General features: G+C 48.9%; 1 protein-coding gene across 3 annotated transcripts in view; it reads left to right on the plus strand.

Annotated features, from left to right (window-relative positions):
- Positions 1-488: 488 nt before the first annotated feature.
- KCNJ15 (potassium channel, inwardly rectifying subfamily J, member 15) overlaps positions 489-22,056 on the plus strand; it is a 40,386-nt gene continuing 18,818 nt past the window's right edge. For 2 of the 3 annotated variants that reach the window (XM_005861294.2, XM_005861295.2), the window contains exon 1: positions 489-731. The gene's annotated coding sequence lies outside the window, so the exon portion shown is untranslated. Of the gene's footprint in view, positions 807-22,056 lie in introns of all 3 variants that reach the window. The other variant, XM_005861293.2, reaches the window with a different exon arrangement.

Consider the following 22,056-nt stretch of genomic DNA (forward strand, 5'->3'; position numbering starts at 1 on the left):
ACATGGCCATGGAGGATTGCGCTAAGAAACACCGAGTTTCCCCCTGTGCCATTGTGTAGATTCGTATTTGGTGTGTGTATTATCTGCATGGGTTTGTCCTGACTTTTCCTGGGGGCAGGGTTCATTGTCACTCTTCATTTGGAGTGGGGAGAGCAGGAAGGGAGAGAGAGCTTGGGGTAAAGGAGAGTTAGTTAGAAAAAATAATCTGCTTATTTACTTATAGTTTATTTAGGCAAAGGGACCTTAAAAAGGCTTTGAGAAGAGTGGCTGAAACTTCTTCAAAGAGTAACTGGCGTTCTTTAAAAGGGCAGAGTGCTCTTTTACACAGGTGTCTGCAAAGCTGAAGCAGGGTGTCCATTAGCATTCTCTCCTGGTCTGTAGATTTCCTTAAGACACACTGCTGACATCATGGTCTCTCTCTCTCTCTCTCTCTCTCTCTCTCTCTCTCTCTCCCCCTCACTTTCTCTCCTTCCCTCCCTCCCTCCCTCCTTGGCCCTCCCTCCCTCCGCCCAGTCTCTTCCAATCTCTTTCTTTCTCTCTTCAGCTCCTCCAGGTAAACCCTACTCAAGCTTGTACCAACTTGTTTTTGACTGACAGGGAGCAAGGAGAGCTGTCTTCATTCCGAGGGAACCCGAACACCTATGCTCCCAAGGCGACCTGCTGGGCTGATCCTCTCCCTGCCCCGACAGCAGCTCACCTCCCGCCAGGAGGGTGCCTTGCAGCCCTTGCAGGTAAGGGGCAGGCGGGGGTCAGACCCAGAGCCCACAGCCTGTGGGAGCGAGCTCTGGAACACGGCTCTTCTCAAGGTAATGGAAGAGTGGGATTCTTTTCAAACTCCCTGCAATCATTCAAGACCGCCAAGCTTATCTGCGGGAATTTACAAGTGCTGTTTGCATGTGGAAAACGGGTTCTTACTTAACGATGGGGCAAAAAGAGTGCTTCATTCTTGCCTGTGAAACAGTATCCAGATGTTGTCTTGTTTTTTGCGGGTGTAAGTGAGCCAGATGAGGGGGAAGAACTGCTCCGACTTCTCTGTCTGTGTGGGTCTCTCCTGCTGTCTGTCAGGTCAGGGCGAGTGTGTTATTGATTCTCAGCGATTAGAGAGCTCTTGGGGTCATTCCCCGGCTCTGATTTCTCCTTGGTAGGTAGAGAAATCAGTTGAGGTTGCCGTAAGGCGAGAAACCTCACTGGACTAGTTAAAAGTCTGCTACCTATCCTTACGAGAAAGAGTTATGTAAGTTTTCCGTGGTAGGTATAAGGAATGTAAACAGTTCTGACTTTGCAAACTTTCGGAGCCTTGCCCACGACCGACCCCTACATAATGCGCTTTATCGTCTGGGTATGATTTCGCGTGCCTCCCGACCCTGCTCGGCTAATCAGTGTTACACGGGGGTGAAATTTCCACATTCCTCCCGAGAAACTAGTTTGTTTTAATCTCCTCCCTGCACTTCCGCGTTTAGCTGCCTGGAGGAAATAAGAGTTTGTTGTTCAATGGATGTTTCTTGACCTCACAATTGCTTCTCAGTCCCAGGTTCAGACACTTACAACACACGCAGTATTTCACTTGGGAAAATGAAAGACCCAAATTGGTTCCACTCCATTCAAACACTAAGATTTATTTCTTCTGATCGGAAAATACCTTAACCTTTTTTTCCCCTCTTGACCTAAAGGAAGGACTTTGAAAAACATTACAAGTGATGCTTAAAAGTTCTTTTTTTTGAAAACTGAAAATCACGCTCACACACAGAACCAGCTGCTACCCCAGGTCCTGTCCCAGGCTGTCTACTCTGGTAAATGTTTAAGCAAATATGTAATGATCAACACTAGCCTTGGGTGCAAACCTCTCTCCATTGAAAATTGTCCTAGGAATCCAAAGAAAAGAGTCACATTCAACGACAATGCCTTTGCAATGTCATTCTTTTATGAAAACGAGACACCAGGAGACTTCCATGTGAACAGCAAAGCACTTACCTCGCCCTCAGCTCCCCGGCTGCGCTTTCCTGGGCTTTATTTTAGCAGACTTCCTCCCTCCTAGCTGCGAATATAATAAATTACCCGAGGGCGAGGCGACCCAGAGGTCATGTGGCCAGTCTTCACAAAAGGTTAGGCGGTGGAGGAGTTTCACCAAATCGCCAGTAGCCACATCTCAGACGTGCTCATGCAATCACGGAGCTGACGTTTCTTCTCCGAGTTAAATGAACGCATACACCGTTGGGGATTTTATAGACATAGACCCCGTTGAATTCTGTGATTCTGGTTGCTTAAGGAAAACACATTTTTAAAAAGTCCTCCCACCCTCTTACCACTCCTGCCTCCCTCCAACACTTGTGGTCATCTTAGAGAAAGTGCTATTTCCCCAATTTCCGCCTTTCACACTTCTAACCAGTGTGGACAGCCCTGCTTGAGGGGGGGGGAGAGTGCGGGGGGGGGAGGGCGAGCGAGACCCCAGCCTTCCCACTTCACCGTCCCGGAGAGCCAACAAAAGCAGGTCGCTGGCTGCATTGCATGGGGCTCAGCACACGCCTGTGAGGAGGAGGCTGGAAAGGCTGCACAGTCTCATCTTGGTGCATGTGTGCATTTGTGTGCGTGTGTGTGTGTGTGTGTGATTATATACCTAAATGACAACAACATGCTTGGTGCAAGGAAAACCACCGAGGTGTGGCTCTAGGCGCTGCACAGAGGCCAGCGTTTCGGACTTAATCAGTAAATGTCAAGCGGTTGACATCTCCTTTCCTGCCGCACCCGCTCCCCTCTGTTCGGCCGAGCAGCTGGCTTCCTCTCACACGTGGCTTCAGAAGCCAGGGCCATGTGTAGACTTGCCCGGTGAACCCGTCAGAGTCTCAGGACCCCGCAGAACGAGCCCCGGGCCCCGCACAGCTGTGACGGCCCCTGGGAACCCTGGGTCGAGGCAGAGCAACCTCCCCAATCGCTTCCCTCAGCCGCTCATTTAGAATTAACTCAGCTACTGTCTTTTCTCCACAACTCCAGTACTTCCCAGCAGAGTACATCGGTGTCTCCAAATGTGTTGTTTCAATTCTTCTTTGAAGTGGTAATAACTCTGCTCTGGAGAGAGTCAGGAAGCTCTGGCAGGTTAACACTGCTGCTGTGTGTGCAGAGGGGAGTGTGCTGCTTACGGAGGGAAATGCAGGATGAGGGTCAGGCTGGGGTTCTTCGCCCCCCTCCCTCCTGCCTGCCTTTCCCCTCCAGGCAGACTGCCACCTTGGGGTGGGGCTTCTGGTGCCCTTAGAGGGTGAGCTGTGTAGCAGGGCTGGGCACCAGGACAGCAAAGGAGCACAGGGAGCCAAGGGGGGTTCACTGGGTGTGTGCCCCTCACGGATGCTGTGCTGTGGGAGGACACAGATCTGACCCAGCACCCCTGGCTCTCTGCTGCCACTCAGGCCGCTTCCTGGAGCAGGTTATCCAAACCTGGAGGGGCTTGTGGCCTGAAGGGCCAGGCCTCCCCCAAGGACAGGAGCACAGGGAAGACTGCCCCCTACTTGGAAAGGGAGAGCAGAGGGTGTAGAGGGAGAGAAGACAGCATATCATCTTTTTATAAATATGCTAGAGGCCCAGTGCACGAATTCATGCACAGGAAGGGTTGGCCGGCCCGCCCTGATAGGGGCCCATCGGGCCCGGCTGACGGGGAGGAGGGGCCACAGGCAGTTGGCCGGCCAGCCCTGCCCCCAATCGGGGTGTTGGGGGCCAATCAGGAGCAGGGACAGCTGGATGGAGGGGTTGAGGCCGGCCGGGGGTGGGGAGCTGATGGGGGCCCGGATTAGGCTGGTTGGCTGCTGCAGTGCACATCATAGCCACGGGTCGTTCCAGTTGTTCCCCCATTCTGGTTGCTGGGCTTTTATATATAGAGATTTTTTTTTATTGATTTCAGAGAGGAAAGGAGAGGGAGAGAGAGAGAGAAACATCAATGATGAGAGAGAATCATTGATCGGCTGCCTCCTGCATGCCTCACACTGGGGATCAAGCCTGCAACCCAGGCATGTGCCCTTGGACTGGTATCGAACCTGGGACCCTTCAGTCCACAGGCTGACGCTCTATCCACTGAGCCAAACCAGCCAGGGCTAGTATATAATCTTAAAAATCAGGGTCTGGGGTAGAAGTTTTATTTGCTAAGTGTTATTTGGTTGAGTTGAAAGAGAAAAAAAAGAGCAGACAGACATCCTGATAAAGACAAGGCAAGAAGTACTTGTGGAGGAGGTGCTGTCTGCTCTGCAAAGCACGCTTGGGCTCACCCAGATGGCAGCGTGGTCCTCTCACTCACTGTGACGCAGCTGGAGTCCACACAGAACCCCTCACCACGTCCCAGGGCTTTTTAGCCAAAACAGACTCTGCTCATTTCATGAAGAAAGCTCTGTGCTCCGGAGGATTCTGTGCCTCATCGCTTCCCCGAGCATCGTGCCTCCCCTGGGGGGTCGGGAAACCCAAGGTCGCTGCAGTCCCGTGAACCTCTCGTTTGCATGCAGCCTAGTTCCCGAATGCGGTCTGTGCTTCCAGACTTAAAAGCCTCCAGTACAAAATTCTATGGATTTTTGTCATGGGATGAGATGAACCAGGGTTGCCTGCTCATGCTCATTGCACCAGAAGGTGAGCGGGAAGAAGAGCGAGGTGCATGATTTTTTGGTGCAAAAACATGCATGGTAGGAAGCAACAAAGAGTGAGTCTGTGCTGCCTCCGGACGGAGGGCCTAGAGCAGCCGTGGCAAACTACAGCCCGCGGGCCGGATCCGGCCCGTTTTAGACCTAAAAGCCTCCAGTACAAAATTCCAGGGATTTTTGTCATGGGATAAGATGAACCAGTGTTGACTGCTCATGCTCACTGCACCAGAAGGTGAGCGGGAAGAAGAGTAAGGTGCATGATTTTTTGGTGCAAAAACATGCAGGGTAGGAAGCAATGAAGAGTGAGTCTGTGCTGCCTCTGGACGGAGGGCCTAGAGGGAATGTGGGAATGAATTAGCCACAGAGTAAGTTCTGTTCAGTTCTCCCTGCAGGCCAAACTCAGAGCAATCCACAGGTGCAGGGTCCACATTAAACAGGGCCAGCCGGTCCTCCACAGAGCTGCCCTGGCCCCTCACACCTCCATCCAGGGCTCCGAGTTCAGGGAAATGACATCCTGGAACCGACCATGTCCCTGAGATGACAGAGCACAGTCCTCAGAGTCAGACGGGGTCATCGGAGGACAAAGGAGCTGGCTCGGAGGGCACACACCACAGTCAGGATCCGATTCCCAGGGGCTGCTGAGGACCCAGGAGTGGGGTTTGGGTTGCGACCCACATCCTGTTTCAGGAGAAGTTGCCTGGGTTCCGGCTGAAATTCTCGTGTGCTTCTCCAGTGCCAGCGGCACCAGAGGCTGATCAAGGTTTGATGAAGCTTGCCCTGGCTGGTTTGGCTCAGTGGATAGAGTATCGGCCTGTGGTCCAAAGGGTCCCGGGTTCAATTCTGGTCAAGGGCACCTACCTCAGTTGCAGGCTCCTTCCCAGCCCGGGCCCTGGTTGAGGCATGTGTAGGAGGCAACCAATCGATGTGTTTCTCTCACATCGATGTTCCTCTCGGCCTTTCCCTCACTCTTCCATTCTCCCTAAAAATCAATAAAAAAATAGCCTCAGGTGAGGATTTAAAAAACAACAACACACATTTGATGGAGCTTGAAGGTTATCCTGTTACAGAAAAAACGGAGAAGAACCAAGCAACGCTTAGAGCAGTGGTTCTCAACCTGTGGGTCACGACCCCTTTGGTGGTTGAACGACCCTTTCACAGGGGTAGCTTAAGACTATCCTGCATATCAGATATTTACATTATGATTCATAACAGTAGCAACATTACAGTTACCTGCATATCATATATTTACATACTATTCATAACAGTAGCAACATTACAGTTATGAAGTAGCAACGAAAATAATTTTATGGTTGGGTCACAACCAGCGAGGCTATATGGGAAATCGATCTGGGCAACATCTAGAACGTTTCCCGTGTCACTGGCACGTTGCCACGAGATGTAGACCTTCCCGCACGTGGCTGACGTTTTGGGTCATAACCAGGCCAAGGGTAAGATGCTACGAAAGCTCTGTGTCTCCTGCAGCTGGGGGTGTGGGCTCTAAAATGAATGCCAACTTGGGGGTCCCTCTTCAAGAAAAATTGTGACTATGAAATGAGGTACGAAGCTGTGGAGAGGGTGGGAGCAAGTGCAGCATGAGTTTCATCGACCTCATGACAAGCCCACACTGAGTCATACATCGTAAAGGCCCGTACTTGTCTCTTGAAGCGATGGTTGAACTAATGGATATAAATTTTAGCTGCTCACTGCCCTCTGAGTAACTGAGAAATGATCAGCAAAGATACCAAATAATCATGCGGCTACATATCTAGTGACCAGCGAGGCTATATGGGAAATCAATCTGGGCAACATCTAGAACGTTTCCCGTGTCATTGGCACGTTGCCGCGAGATGTAGACCTTCCCGCACGTGGCTGACCTTTTGGGTCATAACCAGGCCAAGGGTAAGATGCTACGAAAGCTCTGTGTCTCCTGCAGCTGGGGGTGTGGGCTCTAAAATGAATGCCCCACCGTTTCCATGTGAAAAGGCCATGTTAGAACTCGAAGAACAGCAGGCTAGCCATGAGCCTAGAACTTACAATGATTCCAAATGCACGAAGCACAGGCCTCTCCTGTCACTGGAGGCGCGCCCCAGTGAAATATCTGGTATCTGGCAAGAAACAGCCCCTTCTTCCTCGGCTCCTGCCGCTGCTGTTTCCAGTCCCGATGGCCGCTGGGGGTGTCCTTTCCCGGGAAGAATGTTTGCTAACCTCCTGCCTACCATGCACATCGTGCTCTCACGTAGCCATGTTTACGTCTTCAAATATTTGCTGACTGATAGCGTGCTCCCTCCACGTCCTGTTTGCCAAAGAGCACAGCCGGCTCCCCGCCTCTGGCTTCTTACTTCCCCAGTTGCCCTCTGTGTCTATTCCTGCCCCTTGAGGACACATTTGAAGTTGACCTTCTGCTTAGAAACATCATGGAATTTGGCATCATCCATTGTCTTCCTAACAACCCCATCCCCACACACCTGCTGGGAGTTAAGGAAACTTCGAGAACACCTTGCTCCTTTGTCTCGAATTCTCTAAATACCAAGGAATGAGGACCCACCCCGACTGCTTCACATTTTTAAAAGTCCAGGAAAGAATTTGTATATAAACAGACACATATTTACAAGTGCGGCATGGGTGGGTATTCAGCCAGGCCAGCCATCATGAAACCGACTGTGTGTGTGTGTGTAGCGAGAATATCTCAGTGTCAACAATGGCACAACACAGTGGTGCTTTATTTGTTTAATACATTTAATATTTTGTTTAATACATTTTAAGTCTACAGTTTCCACCTAAGATTCATATTAAAGATTAAGTGTCCTCCAAAATTCTCCTCTAAACAGTGTTTTTAAAAAAAGTTCTGTCACAGTGACATTGATCTTACCATCGCTCTTTAACCAAGGAGCTGGGTGTCAGGTGACATGACTGGGCTCCTGGCAATAGGAACGCTGTGATAATCTGACCGAGACACACTCAGCGTTCCAGTTCCTGGCACCAACCCCTGCATGTCTCTGAGGGGCAGGAGAAAGACTGGCGTCTCCCAGGCAGGTCAAAGCTGTTTGAGGAAGAGGAGGGCAGGGAGGGCTCCAGCCTTCATGACTCAATTTCCTGGGAAAAGTGGGGAGACCCCTTAGATGCTGGGCCTCTGCTTCCTGTCTCAGGGGCTTCGGGGCAGGAGCGGTTCCCCTGGCCGGAAGGCAGGAGGGGAGTTCTGAAACACTATCACGTTTGACAGTAAGCACCGTCTATTCTGGGAGGTTCTATTGGCAAGCAGAGTCCTGAGGAGCGTGTTGTGTCATTCTGGCTCCACAAGAAAGAAGAAGGTCTGTGCTCAGATAGATCGGGGAAGCCCGTCTCGTTGTCATACTGGGTAGTTCCCTCTTGGAACTTCACAGCTGTCGTTACCACATTAATGCTGCAGCAAAGGCGTCCAGAACCTTGCATGCCAAGGTGATCCAAGGTGTCCAACCACGTCGGACTACAGAACTGTCTCCACTGCCACCTACCTCCTTACAACCATCAGTCACTCCTCTGATTAGCATTTCGTGCAACCCCGTTGGGGGCACTTCTGCAGACTGTGGTTGGTGTGGGGTTCAAGGTGTCATGTGCTCCAAGAAAGAGCAGGTCACGAAGTCCATGCTCCCCTGGACTGTGAGCTGTACCTTGGGGACCCTAGCTACCCCGCAGGTGACTGGCCAGCTTTTGGGATTGCAATGTGGCCATGGGCAGGCAGCTCCCCAAATTGATTTACCTTTAGTTTGCAGAGTCCTGAGGAGCGTGTTGTGTCATTCTGGCTCCACAAGAAAGAAGAAGGTCTGTGCTCAGATAGATCGGGGAAGTCCGTCTCGTTGTCATACTGGGTAGTTCCCTCTTGGAACTTCACAGCTGTCGTTACCACATTAATGCTGCAGCAAAGGCGTCCGGAACCTTGCATGCCAAGGTGTCCAACCACGTGGGACTACAGAACTGTCTCCACCGCCACCTACCTCCTTACAACCATCAGTCACTCCTCTGATTAGCATTTCGTGCAACCCCGTTGGGGGCACTTCTGCAGACTGTGGTTGGTGTGGGGTTCAAGGTGTCATGTGCTCCAAGAAAGAGCAGGTCACGAAGTCCATGCTCCCCTGGACTGTGAGCTGTACCTTGGGGACCCTAGCTACCCCGCAGGTGACTGGCCAGCTTTTGGGATTGCAATGTGGCCATGGGCAGGCAGCTCCCCAAATTGATTTACCTTTAGTTTTGTTAAATCCATCTTATTCCAGAAAGGATGTAGGTGAGTTTACAAAGACACATCCAATACTGTCACCCAAATGTAATGTGAGTTAAAAGTACTACTAGTATAGGTGGAAAAGAAAGGTAGGGTATGCCTCCAAGAGGTAATTTGATAGAATCATAGACTTACATGATTGTTATCTATTTTTTTAACATATTTTTATTGATTCAGAGAGGAAGGGAGAGGGAGAGAGAGAAACATTCATGATAAGAGAGAACCATGGATCGGCTGCCTCCTGCATGCCCCGCACTGGGGATCGAGCCCGCAACCTGGGCATGTGCCCTGACCAGGAATCGAACCTGTGACCTCCTGGTTCATGCATCGACGCTCAACCTCTGAGCCATGCTGGCCAGGCTTGTTATCTATTTTTAAAGGAACTAGGAATGAAATGCATACAGAGCACCTCTCATCTGCGACTTCAGAACTGAATGTAGGGTTTAAAGATGCTTCATGTTTGAACCTGGGGATCTTTTAGGCCCTCATTGAATCTAGTTTTACATGCACCATATTTTAGAATTCTTTTGAAAGACCGTGTCTTCTTGTTTTCTTTCCATTACTATGTGTATAATGCATTTGTCTATAAGTGAGATTATAAACTTTCTCCTTTGGCTTAGCCTTGTTCTAGCATCACCGCCAGAGCAACATCAATGACCTGCCAGGCCTGAGCTAGGAACCTTCTCTAGCCCTCCCTCCAATCCCGGACACCGCTGGTGCATCCCACCTGGCCCTCCTTCCTATGGCCTGTCCACTTCTCTCTCTCCCTATGGGTTGCAAACTCAGTGGCAATGGAGGTTCTACCTGATTCTTCTCCCACGTTCCCAGAGCTTGGGCCGAGTGTTTCCTCAGACGATGCCTGTTGAATCTGCATACATCAACGTGGAGGCACAATTTTTCTTATAACTCCCTCTCCCGTTGAGTCATGACCTACGTCCATCCCACCCTGCAAACACACAACATAGGCCTTTTCAACTGAAGTGTTTTGAAAATTACTTAGATCTGAAAACTCCTGACCGGTGCCTTTTCTCCCTTGGTGAACATGACACAGGGATAGATTGGCTGCTGGAATGGCGTACACAGGATGATTAAGGAGGGAGACGCGTGCTTATGAATGACAAGAAACAGGGCACCACGTACCTACAATATAGTGCTTGTGTAAAGCCCATGGAGGGAAGGTAGGAAACATGCAGGGTACTCCGGAAAGAGGGAAATTGAAATAAAACAGAAGTAAGCGCCGAGCTGGCAGGGTTCGGTGTCGAGTATGCACTCAGCATTGGATCCTGGGGAAGAAAAGAAAGGAGGAAGGTGCTGCAGTCCAGGGTGGGAACGGCGATTTGATCCATGGTGTGGCCCATCCAGGAGACAAGGGAATTCACATGATTTCAGTCTCCCTTGAATGCTGTGTTTAAACACGGTCTATGTTAGCATACCTGTGGCAACAAGGGTATTTGGCTCTCAATGTGTTTTAAATTGTAAGCTGAAGAGAATTTTCTAAGATTTGCCCATTTTAAAGATGAAATATTATAGGACTAACACTTACAAGAGCCACTTTTCCGTGATTACAATCACATGCATTTCATCCCGCCTGGGAGCAGCCTGTGCACCGGTACGTGGTGTTTCAGAGCCGGAGGGTATGTATATCTAAGCATAAAACTCATAATGATGGATATTAACGTGTCTAGCCCAATATCCTGGGAGTGTTCTCTAAACTGTGCTTTTGTACAGCGCTTTGCTTAGCTTTCAGTATCTGAAAAAGCAGCTTCTGACTTACTCGCCCCATAGTTGGTAGAAATGTATATTTAATGAGGTTTTTCATCAGCTCCCATCAGGATTTGGGTAGCTGCATTCTAACCCTCAGGAATTTCCAGGAGACACACATGGAGAAGGCCAGTCCTGGATCTCAGGAGCCTCCATCTGCTGCTGGGAGGAGGGGGTGGGAATGGGGCAGGACACACAGTAAAAACTTCCCTAGCACAGGAATGGCTCTGATGCAGAAAAACGCGAGGACAGTGACACGAGGGCTTCACAAAGGACTGGGGACTGTCAAGAAGGAAAGCCCAGTCCTGGCCCGGTGGCTCAGGAGGTTGGAGTGTCGTCCCGTGCACCAAAAGGTTTTGGGTTCAATTCCCGGTCAGGGCACATACCCAGGTTTTGGGTTTGATCCCTGGATGGGGCGCATACAGAGGCAACTGATCAATGAAACGGATCAATGTCTCTCTCTCTCTCTCTCTCTCTCTCTGGTTTGATCCCTGGTTGGGGCACATACAGAGGCAACTGATCAATGAAGTGGATCAATGTCTCTCTCTCTCTCTCTCTCTCTCTCTCTCTCTCTCTCTCTCTCTCTAAATCATTAAAAGCATATCCTCAGGCAAGGATTTAAAAAAAATAAAATTAAAAAGAAGGAAAGACCAGATCCATTCGGGACAGTTGAGAAGGGCATAGGGCATTTGCGAGTGCCTTGAAGAGTGAGCAGGACTGCACAGTCACCCTGGGGAGGAGAAGCTGTCAGAGGCCCGGGGAACGCAGGCACAGGGTGCACCAGAGGACAAACACAGGGAGGCCCATGTGTGCCGAGGGCTGTCTGCTGCAGGGATGGGGAGGGAGAGAGATGGCAATGATCATGATGATACCGATGGCCACACTGCTGAGTGCTCACTAAAGGCTGCATCGTTCTAGGTACGCCTTGATCCACACAGTAACCACCCATCCTGTAGCCATTCCTATTGGCCTTGGCTTAGAGATGAGGGAAGCAGGGAACAGAGGCAAAGGAACTCGCTTGGGTCACAGACTTCAGGAGGGGTGAAGCTGGACTTTGAAGCGAGGTCATTGGCCACTAAATGCCACACCCTTGAGTGTTATGCCTTGGGATGTGGGACTCAAGGGCAGGCTGTCTGGGAAGGACGTTTGGGGTTCATTGAAGGTTGCAGGTGTCCGGGGTTCTGAGCTGCACGGTAGACTATCAGTCTGGCTGTGGTGGCCAAGGGACTGGGGGAAGGACACTTGGAGAGGCTGGGTCAAAGGACTGGAGCCCTGGAGCAGAGCAGAGGCCGTGGGAAGAGAAGGGAGACACCACGCAAGCAGCATGGAGAAGGCAAACCTCGGGGCTGGCACTGGATTAGGCAGGAGAGCAGGGGTTAAAGGTAGGCAGGTGGGACCTGCAGGAGGCCAGCATTTGGAACCAAAACTTCGGAGAAGTGACTGGACTTAGGGAGAACAGTACGAGCCCCGTTTGGACAAGTCACTTCTGGGCAGTTGTCCAGGAGAGGCGTCCCAGGGGGTGTTGGAGTCACAGATTGGATCTCAGAGCAGGTGCTCCTGGTGAGCTACCATGAAGTGATGGGCTAGGCATGGGCAAGAGGGTCAGGTGGGGTGTAGGATGCTGAGAGAGCACGAAGAGAAATAGGAGAAAGAGTGAAGACTTTGGGGAACATAACTGCGAGGGGCAGGAAGGAGGAAGAGGAAACATCCACCAAGCAGAGAGAAAACGAACCATCAGAGAAGCAGATAGGAGACTGAAGAGTCTTCTGACCCAGTCGCAGCCGAGAATGGGCATTTTCTGAGTGAAACCTGGTTACCACGAGTACCACCTTGACTCGTGAATCGGAGAAGGGGAGAAGCACGCTTGGGATGTGAAGGAACGTAGCCGTGGAGAGTCTGAAGGTGCCAACAGGGAAGATGGTACCCCCCTCCCAACTCCCCCTCCCGGGGGAAAGTCAGAGGGATTGAGAGATTATTGTTTGGCTGGTAGACCAGAGTCCCCGGATGTCTGGGGGAAGGCTCGTTCTACGCCTGGTAGTGGTGAATGTCTTTTCCTCTATTTCCTGTTCTAAGTGTGGCTAGTACATTCCTTCCCCCCTTGAAGGCAATCAAGTTATTCAATAGATTAACATTTATCATGATTTTGAAATTGTGTGCTTAGCATGGAGGGACGGTTACATGTGTTCCTGAAGGAAGATTCCAGCAACTTAGAACTGGGCAAACACCTGGATTTGACAGATTACGTGCTTTGGTGTTCTGAGTCGCTCTGGATTAACTACAAGCCCATTCTTGAACGTGTTTCCAATAAAAGGGGGAAGATAATGCAGTGTCCAAATTTGCTAATTACTGATGATTAAAGCAAGACTTTCAAGTGCAGCCTTTCATAAACTTGGCGACCTTTTGAACACAAACAGGATCTGACAAAGGTAGTCATACCGTGGCGCACAAATGAGGGAACGATGCCAGTTCCCTTGGGACAGTACATGGCTGCTGGCCTTGTCCCCACAGGGGGGGTGGGGGGGTGGGGGGGGGGGTGTGCTGTGCTGAGACCTTCTTCTGGTTTCCCAGTGCCGTCCTGGAACTAAGTTAAACTTCAGCAAAGCTAAAGTGCTATGGTCTAGTCATTTGGAAAACCCTGGAGGTGGGTTAAAAGATTTGCAGCCTTTCTCTTAGCAAAACGTCAAATAATTAATATTTTGAAAACTTCTGGAGAGGAGAATATAAATACCTGATATGAGTTCTTGAAGTCCTACAGAAAAAAAGAAAAGAAAAAGATGCCTGAGTTGGTTTGGCTCAGTGGATAGAGCGTCGGCCTGTGGACTGAAGGGTCCCAGGTTTGATTCCAATCAATGGCACATGCCTGGGTTGTGGGCTCGGTCCCCAGTGTGGGGTGTGCAGAAGGCAGCAGGTCAATGATTCTCATCATTGATATTTCTATCTATCTCTCCCTCTCCCTTCCTCTCTGAAATCAATAGAAATATATTTTTAAATAAAAAGATGAGAAGGCAGTGAGCAAAAGCCCTGACATTCCTGGGGGTGAAGTCCAGGTGTGTGAACTCCTGGCCGTAGCACCCTTGGGTGGGGAGCTGAGCCTCAGGGTCGTAGCGCTCTGTGGGGCAGGTGGGGGAAAGATCAGGAGAGGTCGGCTCCTTCTTTCCCACCGCAGGCCTCCACCCTCCCGCACCGAGTCCTCACCATCCCCCCCCACCCCAGCTCAACACAGGCTTTCCTCAACGCAGCTGGTGAAAAAATAAAATAGAAAAGCTACACTTAGAAGTGAAAGCCCTGGCTTGTGATACTCTCCCAGGTCACCTAACTTCTCAGTTTCTCTTCTGTAAACTTGGAGCAACTCCACCCCCGGGGATAACAGAGGAGTCAAATGAGATGATTTCGGGGAAAGTGTTGGGAAGCTACTTCTGTCTTCTATGAATCAACAGGCAACAATTCTCAAAATCACCCCAAATGATCTTACTTTCCCTTTTACAGTTTCGTGTGTGTGGTTGTGTTTTTGTTGTTTTGTTGTTTTGTTGTTGTTGTTGTGATCAAGTTACTATAAAGAAACTCAGAATTCAGAATCTAAGTCACCACCCTTACAAAAACCTTAAAGCATTGTTTTAATTCTTTTTAACTTATAAAAGGGATCATGCCCCGATAGCTACTCAAACTTTCATGAACAAAAGTTGAGATTTGGACGAACTCATTCTCTGGCTTTGCCTCTAGACATGACTGCCTTTCTCCACGGAAACTGAAACAGAAACCACCCTCGTAATTATCTTTTTGAGGTCCATTCTCTTCTGTTAAAAACCTGTAGCAGCATTACAATGGTAACTTTCTCCATAGCTTTATAAGGAGAGGAGAGTGAGCAAGAGAAAGACTAGGAACTTGGCATACAAGTGAACCATGCTCTGGAATTCGGGTGGGTCTAGGAAAAAGTACAGACTCCAGTGGAAAACATATATGGGTGTGTGAGAAATCCCTGTAAACTAGAAATTGAGTACATACTGTGCAGGCTGGTATGGAAAGAAACCACACGCTCTCTGAAATCAGAGAGTAAGTTTGGCACCAAGAGAGCACCAGGTGTCCTGGGACTTGGGGACGTTTGCAATTAGTAGCAGGCTTCTCTGGGTCTGAGGACCCTCGGTCGCATGTGCATCCACCAGGTCTCCTGGAGCTCTGTGTTAGATCTGCGGACCACCAAGGTTCTCCCTCACTTGACCTCAATTCCCCACCTCCGTCCTCTCTTCCCTATCAGCCCCGCCCGGTCACTTGGTCTGGATTCGTCCCCACCTTGTTGCCTTTGCCTGTGTGGTCTCCTTCCTGGAAGCCATCATTTCTTTCCTTTCCCTTTCAGAGTCTCATTCTCCCCTTAAGACCCTTTCAGGCCCGTTAAGCTCGGCTTTCCCTTCCCCACGGAGCCAGACCACGTCCTCCCTGAATTTCATCTCTCTAGGCTGAACCAAACCCAGCCCGTGTCTGTGCCATGAAGCACGTATCTATCATGTCCCCATGTGAGCAGTGCGGGCCCCACCGCTTTCCCCAATCAGGTTACAGGGCCCTGGACAGCTGAGGGCACAGGGCACGGGGCTGAGCAAGAACCAGCCACCCCTCGCTGAGTCCTGCCTTGCACCTTGAGTTGGGGGCACGGCTCACTGTTTGTAACCTCAGTCTAACGCCAGGCGAGCTTCATCATCTCCCTTTTCCCAAAGGAGGAAACTGAAAATCAGGGCGATGAAATCACCTGTCCAAAGTCACCAGCCCAGTTCCCTGCGTCAGCCTGGACACAGCGCTCTGACATTAAGTACCTTGCCCCACTGTTGTAACCAGAAGACCAGAGACTTGAACCCAAGTCTGCGTATCTGGCTCCAACCTTTACTTCCACTATATCGCGTTGCTTCCCTATCAACAATATGCTCACGACGAAGTTGAGCATGGGGCAATATTAGATGAATATGTGATGATTCGTCCCATGTTGTCAGAACCAAGGGAATAGGACAACAAGCTATAAATCTGACCAGAGCCACACACAGTCTTAATATACATAAAAATCCTAGATATGCATATGCATGACTTCTCAATACTTTATTTTTAGAGCAATTTTGGGTTTACAACTAAATTAATAGGAAGATACAGGAATTTCCATATCCCCCCGCCCCACACAGGCACTGCCTTCCCCATTATCACCATCACTTACCAGAGTGGTACCTTTCAGACCAAGGGTGAACCTTCATGGACACATTGTCATCACCCAGAGTCCGTGGTTGACAATCGGGATCACTCTTGCTGGTGTACGTTCTATGGGTATAATGACGCGCATCCACCAATATGGTATCACATAGGGTGGTTTCCCTGCCCTAAAACCCTCTGGGCTTCCCTTACTCATCCCTCCCTCCCTCAATTCCTGGCAACCACTAGTGTTTTCCCATCTCCCCAGTTTTGTCTTTCCCACGGTGTCACATGGCTGGGGTCATGCAGTAGTCCTCTCAGATCAGCTTGTTTTACTTACTGATCGGCATTGATGCTTCCTCCATGTCTTTCCACGCCCGTGGCTCGCTCTCCCCAGGTAGTTATGATGGGACCAAGGCAACACTTGACCTTTCCTCTTCTTTGATTTATAGTAACAGGCTCTAAAGATTTATAAGCACGTTCGTGTTATTGTCACCTGGGTCACATATAATTCCATACATGCCACATGTCTCATAAAAATTTTAAATGTAGTAGGTATGTTTACAGCTCCATTTCTCCAATAGTCAAGGACATTTCTGAGGGGCAGCCCTGCTCTCATCCATGGAGCCGCCTCCATATGGGCACCAGAAAACCCTCAAAGCAGTGGGGTCTGAGCTGAATGAGCTCTTACCTTCCATCTCCTCTTAGTGGCAAAACCAGCCGGGGCAACGCCCAGGACAGGTGTTTTTATAAAACTTCCCTACCTGCTTCCATGAGCTCAAGTTTGGAGTCCAGTCTCTCTGAGCTTTTACTTGAAATTTTACTTTATAGAAAGTTAAAGCTTAAGGGCTTTCTGAGAACTGCTAACATGTGAGGCTCGACGCCCTCCTTCCCACCAGAGAGAATGGGGGGGGGGATTCCTCGTGTCCCCAGGAACCTCTGAAAAGGGACAGAACACTGCTCCCTTCAGGCCTGGGTGGTGGCTCTGCTAGCAGGTTTGGTTGTCAAATAACTTTACAAAAAACTGGAGTTATATCGGATATAAACACCTTTCGATGCAAGGGAGCTGCCTTTCACCCATTAAGACCAAAGGCCCGTGCTGGGAGCCCGGTGTCCAGGACCTCTGCCCTGGAGGTGGGTGAGGCTGCTCACTGCCCGGCTCCCACCTCCTGGGGTGGAGGGGTGTTCCACCCACTCCCTCAGCTGTCACCTAAGCAGTAGCCCATAGGTCTGGTTTGCACACAGGTCCTCCCAGCTTCCTCCCTAGAGAGCCGGGCCCTTCCTCACTTCCCCAGATCTCTGGGATCTTCAGCTGAGCTGGACCCCAACACCTGGACTCAAGGTAAGACCCCTTGAGTGGAGCGCTGCCCACTTATCAACTAGGAAAGGGAAAATAAAGCACTCAAACCTCAGAGGACCGGGCTTTCTGGAAGGTTCGACCAAAGTGAGGCATCTTGACCTCAGGCGTAACATTTTTCCTACTCTCCACTCTTTAATTTCAACCAGTGTCTATCTTACAGATTTGAAGCTGCAACTTGTGAAACTGCTAAAAAAAAAAAAAAAGATCAAGCAGTACCACATGATTGCCAATATGGCATTAACTGTGTAAGGAAAACAAGTGATTAACACTGTACCATAAACAAAGCCTTTGGGTGTGAAGCTAATAATAAAGCCTCAAACACGCTTCTAAAAGTAGCAATTAGCTATTCGTTCAGATTACATTTACAAATAAGTAACTGGCAGAGTGAGTGCAGAGCTTTTGGTCTTAAAGACCCGGATTCCAATGAGAAGATGTCTAACAAGTCCAGCTGTCTGAAAAGGCACAGTTACTTAGGTGTATTTCTCTCAAGATTTTGTGTTATTCACGAGTTTCATTGCATGTGAGAAGTGACACCATTCTTAAATTGTTAAACAATAGCAGCTGGCCAGTTACCTCTACACTCTGTCCAGTCCACCACATTTTACCTTAGGTTTTCAGGATCTACCCAAGGCCTGGTTAGCTCTTATTCACAATTGTTGAGAGTGATAAGAGAGATTCCACTTATATTACTCTAAATTAATCCCAGCTCTGTGAGGTGAGTCACATTTGTATAACTTTCTTTAATATCCCTAGCTACGGCCACCCTAATATTTAAAAAGCTCCTTTTCGCCTTTCTTCTCCACCCCCTCCCTCCTCCTCCTTCTCCTCCTTCTTCTTCAATATCCTTTAACCAATATCTCTCCCTTTTCTCCCAATATTCACAAAGCAATTTCCCCAGCTTGCAAATATAAGAACCTATTCATCTTGAATCACTTTAGCCAATCTGTTTTAATGTTGTATCAACTATCTTATTCAATTACCCATAGCACTAGAGATTTCTGCCACCAAAATTTAGGTTGTGTATTTTCACAGGGCAATTCATTTGAAATCCAGGATGGCCCATAGAACAAAGGGCTTTGTATGCACTAACCTCACAGAGCAGCATTAGCTCTGCAGCTGAATGCTGGACACTGATAGTTAAGCATTCGATGAGAACGTTAAACAAGTAAATTAACTCTCAGACTCTCACGTGCGCTCAAATATTCGCCATGGGCCATCCTGGAAGAGAAATTTGAGGTCATTCTGCCCAACCCTCTCATTTTACAGATGAGGAAAACAGGACTAATGGATACCTAGCGATACTAAATTATAGCTCTTCTAAAACTAGATAGCAGAGCTAGCAGGCTTCTTAATGTGCTCAATCACTATACGGACTCCATGAGCTGATGAGTGTGCTGCGACCTTGAGCGTTTACATTCTGTGGTTTCTCAAATGTTTGTGTTTCTAATGTGGTATTTGTAAGCCCCAGTCCCGGTAACCTATTACCACAGAGGCCTGGCCAATCCTCAGCTCTGGGCAGCCCACCTCTTCCATACCCCAGCAGTGTTCCCAGGCTGCCCAGCCATGGCAAGGACACCATAGGTGTAACCGAAGATACCAGTTCCTGCCTGGGAGCCGTTAGGGGCCCTTGCAGTTGGCTGAATTCCTTTCTTCATCTCTTATTACCATCCCTACATGCTACTCCCGAGCTAACCCACCTTTGTTTCCCATCCTTCAGCCTGTTCCTCTTACACCAAGGACCCTCATTCCCTGGACTAAGAGCTCAGTTCCTCCATTTTCATCCTCTACTGCTCATTTTTTCTGTACCTTTTCTTCTCCTTCTCCACAATTGGAACCTAAGCTGCATGAGAGCAAGAATCTTGATTGTACTGTTGTATGCCCAGTGTCTAGAACAGTCTGTGTTCAATACATACATGTGCAATGGTGTTCAATATACACATGCGTTCAATACATACCTATGCAATGGACATATCACTTCCCTTTCCCTCCTGTCTTAGGGAAATAGGTGTCCCTTTCCTTTCTAAGATTTACCCCACCCCTGGAAAACCAGTGCCTCCTTGTCCACTCTCAAATCTTGGACCTCTAGGTCACGTCCCCTTTTTTGAAATATTGCCTCCCTAGTTGCCCCTCTGAGGAACTGACATAGCTGTTCAGCCACCGGCTGCTCTTTCTCCAGCTTCTTTGCTGGGAAGTCCTCTCTCCTCTTCAATCCAGGAAGTCTCCAAGAATCTGCTCTCAGCTGCCTTCTGCTCTTCATATTTTTTCTTTTTTGCAAATCTCATTGACTCTTATTTGGTCAACTTCTACTTCTTGGGCAATGACTCCCAAATCTTCACTACTAGCCCCCGATTTACTTCCTAGAGACGAGCACCTCAATGCAAGCAAGCTCAGAGTCAACGTCATCATGATGCCTTCAATGCCCTCTCCTTATCATTCAAGGTTTCCTCTTCATCCAGGCACCAAACCCCATAGTTCTCCCAGCTCCAGTTCCCCCATCACCACTTCACATCTCATAGGGGCACGAATTCCACCTGGTGGTAACCCAAAGCAGTGATGCTCCCAAGTTCATGCATTGTTTGGATGAATGCAGAAGCCTCCTAAGTCATCTCTCTATAGCTACTGTCTCAACCTACCTGGCTAGCTGGGCCTGGCTGCTTCTGACCTGTTGGAAGATCAAACTTTTCAGTTTAACCTCCATGGTCTTTTAAAATCTATCACCAGTGTAGCTTCCAATCTGGCCTCATACTAACTTTCTTGAGGTACCACAGTGCTTTTCAACCATGGATACACATTAGAAAAAAATGGGGAGCTTTAAAAAGTAGAAAACTCAGGCTCCTACTCATATATCCTTCTCCTTGCCTCCACGAGAGATTCTGATTCAATTGACCTATGGTGGAGCCATAGTATTTGGGCATTTGAAAATCTCCCTAGGTGTTTCTATTATGTAGCCACTAGAGGCCCAGTGCACGAAATTCGTGCAGTCGGGGTAGGGGGGTGTCCCCCAGCCTGGCCTGTGCCCTTTCACAGTGCGGGAGCCCTATGATTGATTGCCCCAAAGAGGTAGGCCCCACCCACCCATCCAGGGCTCCTCGATAGATTGACTCAAAGAGGTAGGCTGGAGCCAGGGGTCCCGCTTCCATATGATTGATTGCCCCAAAGTGGTAGGCCCCGCCCACCCATCCAGGGCTCCTCGATAGATTGACTCAAAGAGGTAGGCTGGAGCCAGGGGTCCCGCTTCCATGCCACACGGAGCCGTGGGCCCCCAGGCCTTGCAGCTTGGAGCAGTGGGACCCACCTCTGCACTGCACATGCAGCATCAAGCCCCCACCCACTCGTGTGCACATGCAGCCCTGCCCACCCACGCACGCCTGCTGTGCACGCAGCCTCCTGGTGACTGCTCGTTGCGGCGTGAGGGCATCACAGCGTGAGGGCGTCATGACCACATAGGCTTTTATTTCAGTGGTTCTCAACCTCCCTAATGCCGCGACCCTTTAATACAGTTCCTCATGTTGTGGTGACCCCCAACCATAAAATTATTTTCGTTGCTACTTCATAACTGTAATTTTGCTACTGTTATGAATCATAATGTAAATATCTGATATGCAGGATGTATTTTCATTATTACAAATGGAACATAATTAAAGCATAGTGATTAATCACAAAAACAATATCTAATTATATATTTGTTTTCCGAAGGTCTTAGGCGACCCCTGTGAAAGGGTCGTTCGACCCCCAAAGGGGTCGCGACCCACAGGTTGAGAACCACTGGTATAGATGGTTGAGAATCTTTGGCGTACTCTATGACTGCATCCAATGAGTACTCAGGAAAGTACTTTACCACCACCCCATACTTCTTTGTGGGAAATTCCCCATGCAATCAATCCTCCTCCCCCTATTTCTTCTTCCCAACAGAATGCTTGAAAACTTTTGCGAGTCTTTCAGTTGGAAAGAATACCCCCTTCTCCTGGAAATCCTTAGTATGTTTCTATATATCTCATTCATGCATGTGAGTCGAGAAGACTGTTATATACAGCAATATAGAGTAGAATAAGACAAGGTCCCTGCCTTAGTACTCCTATAGTATTTAGAATGAGAGAAAAATATGAACCAATGAATAATGTAAGTTTTCTGGTAGAAGTATAGAAGTGTTCATGAGACAGGGCTTAGACATGAAGGGTTCTGTTCTGCTTGGTGTCATAACAATTTATGTATATGTCATCTCTTCTATTGGATGGTATATTTTTGAGGGCCAGAACCATGCATCATTCACTCACCTTTATGTATTTCAAAGACCACATCTTTCATATAATAGTATTACATGTTTGCTGAATAATTGAGTCAGTGAATGGTATGTTGGAGATTAGTGGTCATTGGAGAAGAGTGGCACCTCCAAGAAAATAGTGCCATAGTTCAGTGCCTGGCCAGGGCAGAGGGGTATCCTTGCATTGAGGTGCCCATCTCTAGGAAGTTCAAAGACCCATGTCATCATTTACAGTTCTAAGCTGTGTGTGAGTTTTAAAATTACCCTCTAACATTGTTCCATTTTTTTTAATGGTGATAAGAATAGCATATTAGAAACTACGTCCACTTCCTCCTGATGGAGAAGGTGGTAAATAAACTTAGCCCCTTTGATTTTAATAAACAAATCCTAGAGATCAATGGGCTGGTTTGCTGTCTAATGGGAAGAACTAGGGGGCTGGGAGAGGATAAGTAGAAACATCTGTACACCCAACAGATCCATGGCTTCCCTCTTCCCCTCATGACTGTGCCATGATCTTCAAATTAAGCCCTTGGGCCTCTTAAAGATGTGGTCAAGAAAGCTGCTAAAATGGCACCCAAATGAATGGATATCAACAGGACCAAGGAGCCAGTGTACCTGTGAAAGTATCTGTGCTTCTCCATTGGAAATC

This window comes from Myotis brandtii, unplaced genomic scaffold (assembly GCF_000412655.1).
Source record: "Myotis brandtii unplaced genomic scaffold, ASM41265v1 scaffold147, whole genome shotgun sequence".
NCBI classification, from domain to species: Eukaryota; Metazoa; Chordata; class Mammalia; order Chiroptera; family Vespertilionidae; genus Myotis; species Myotis brandtii.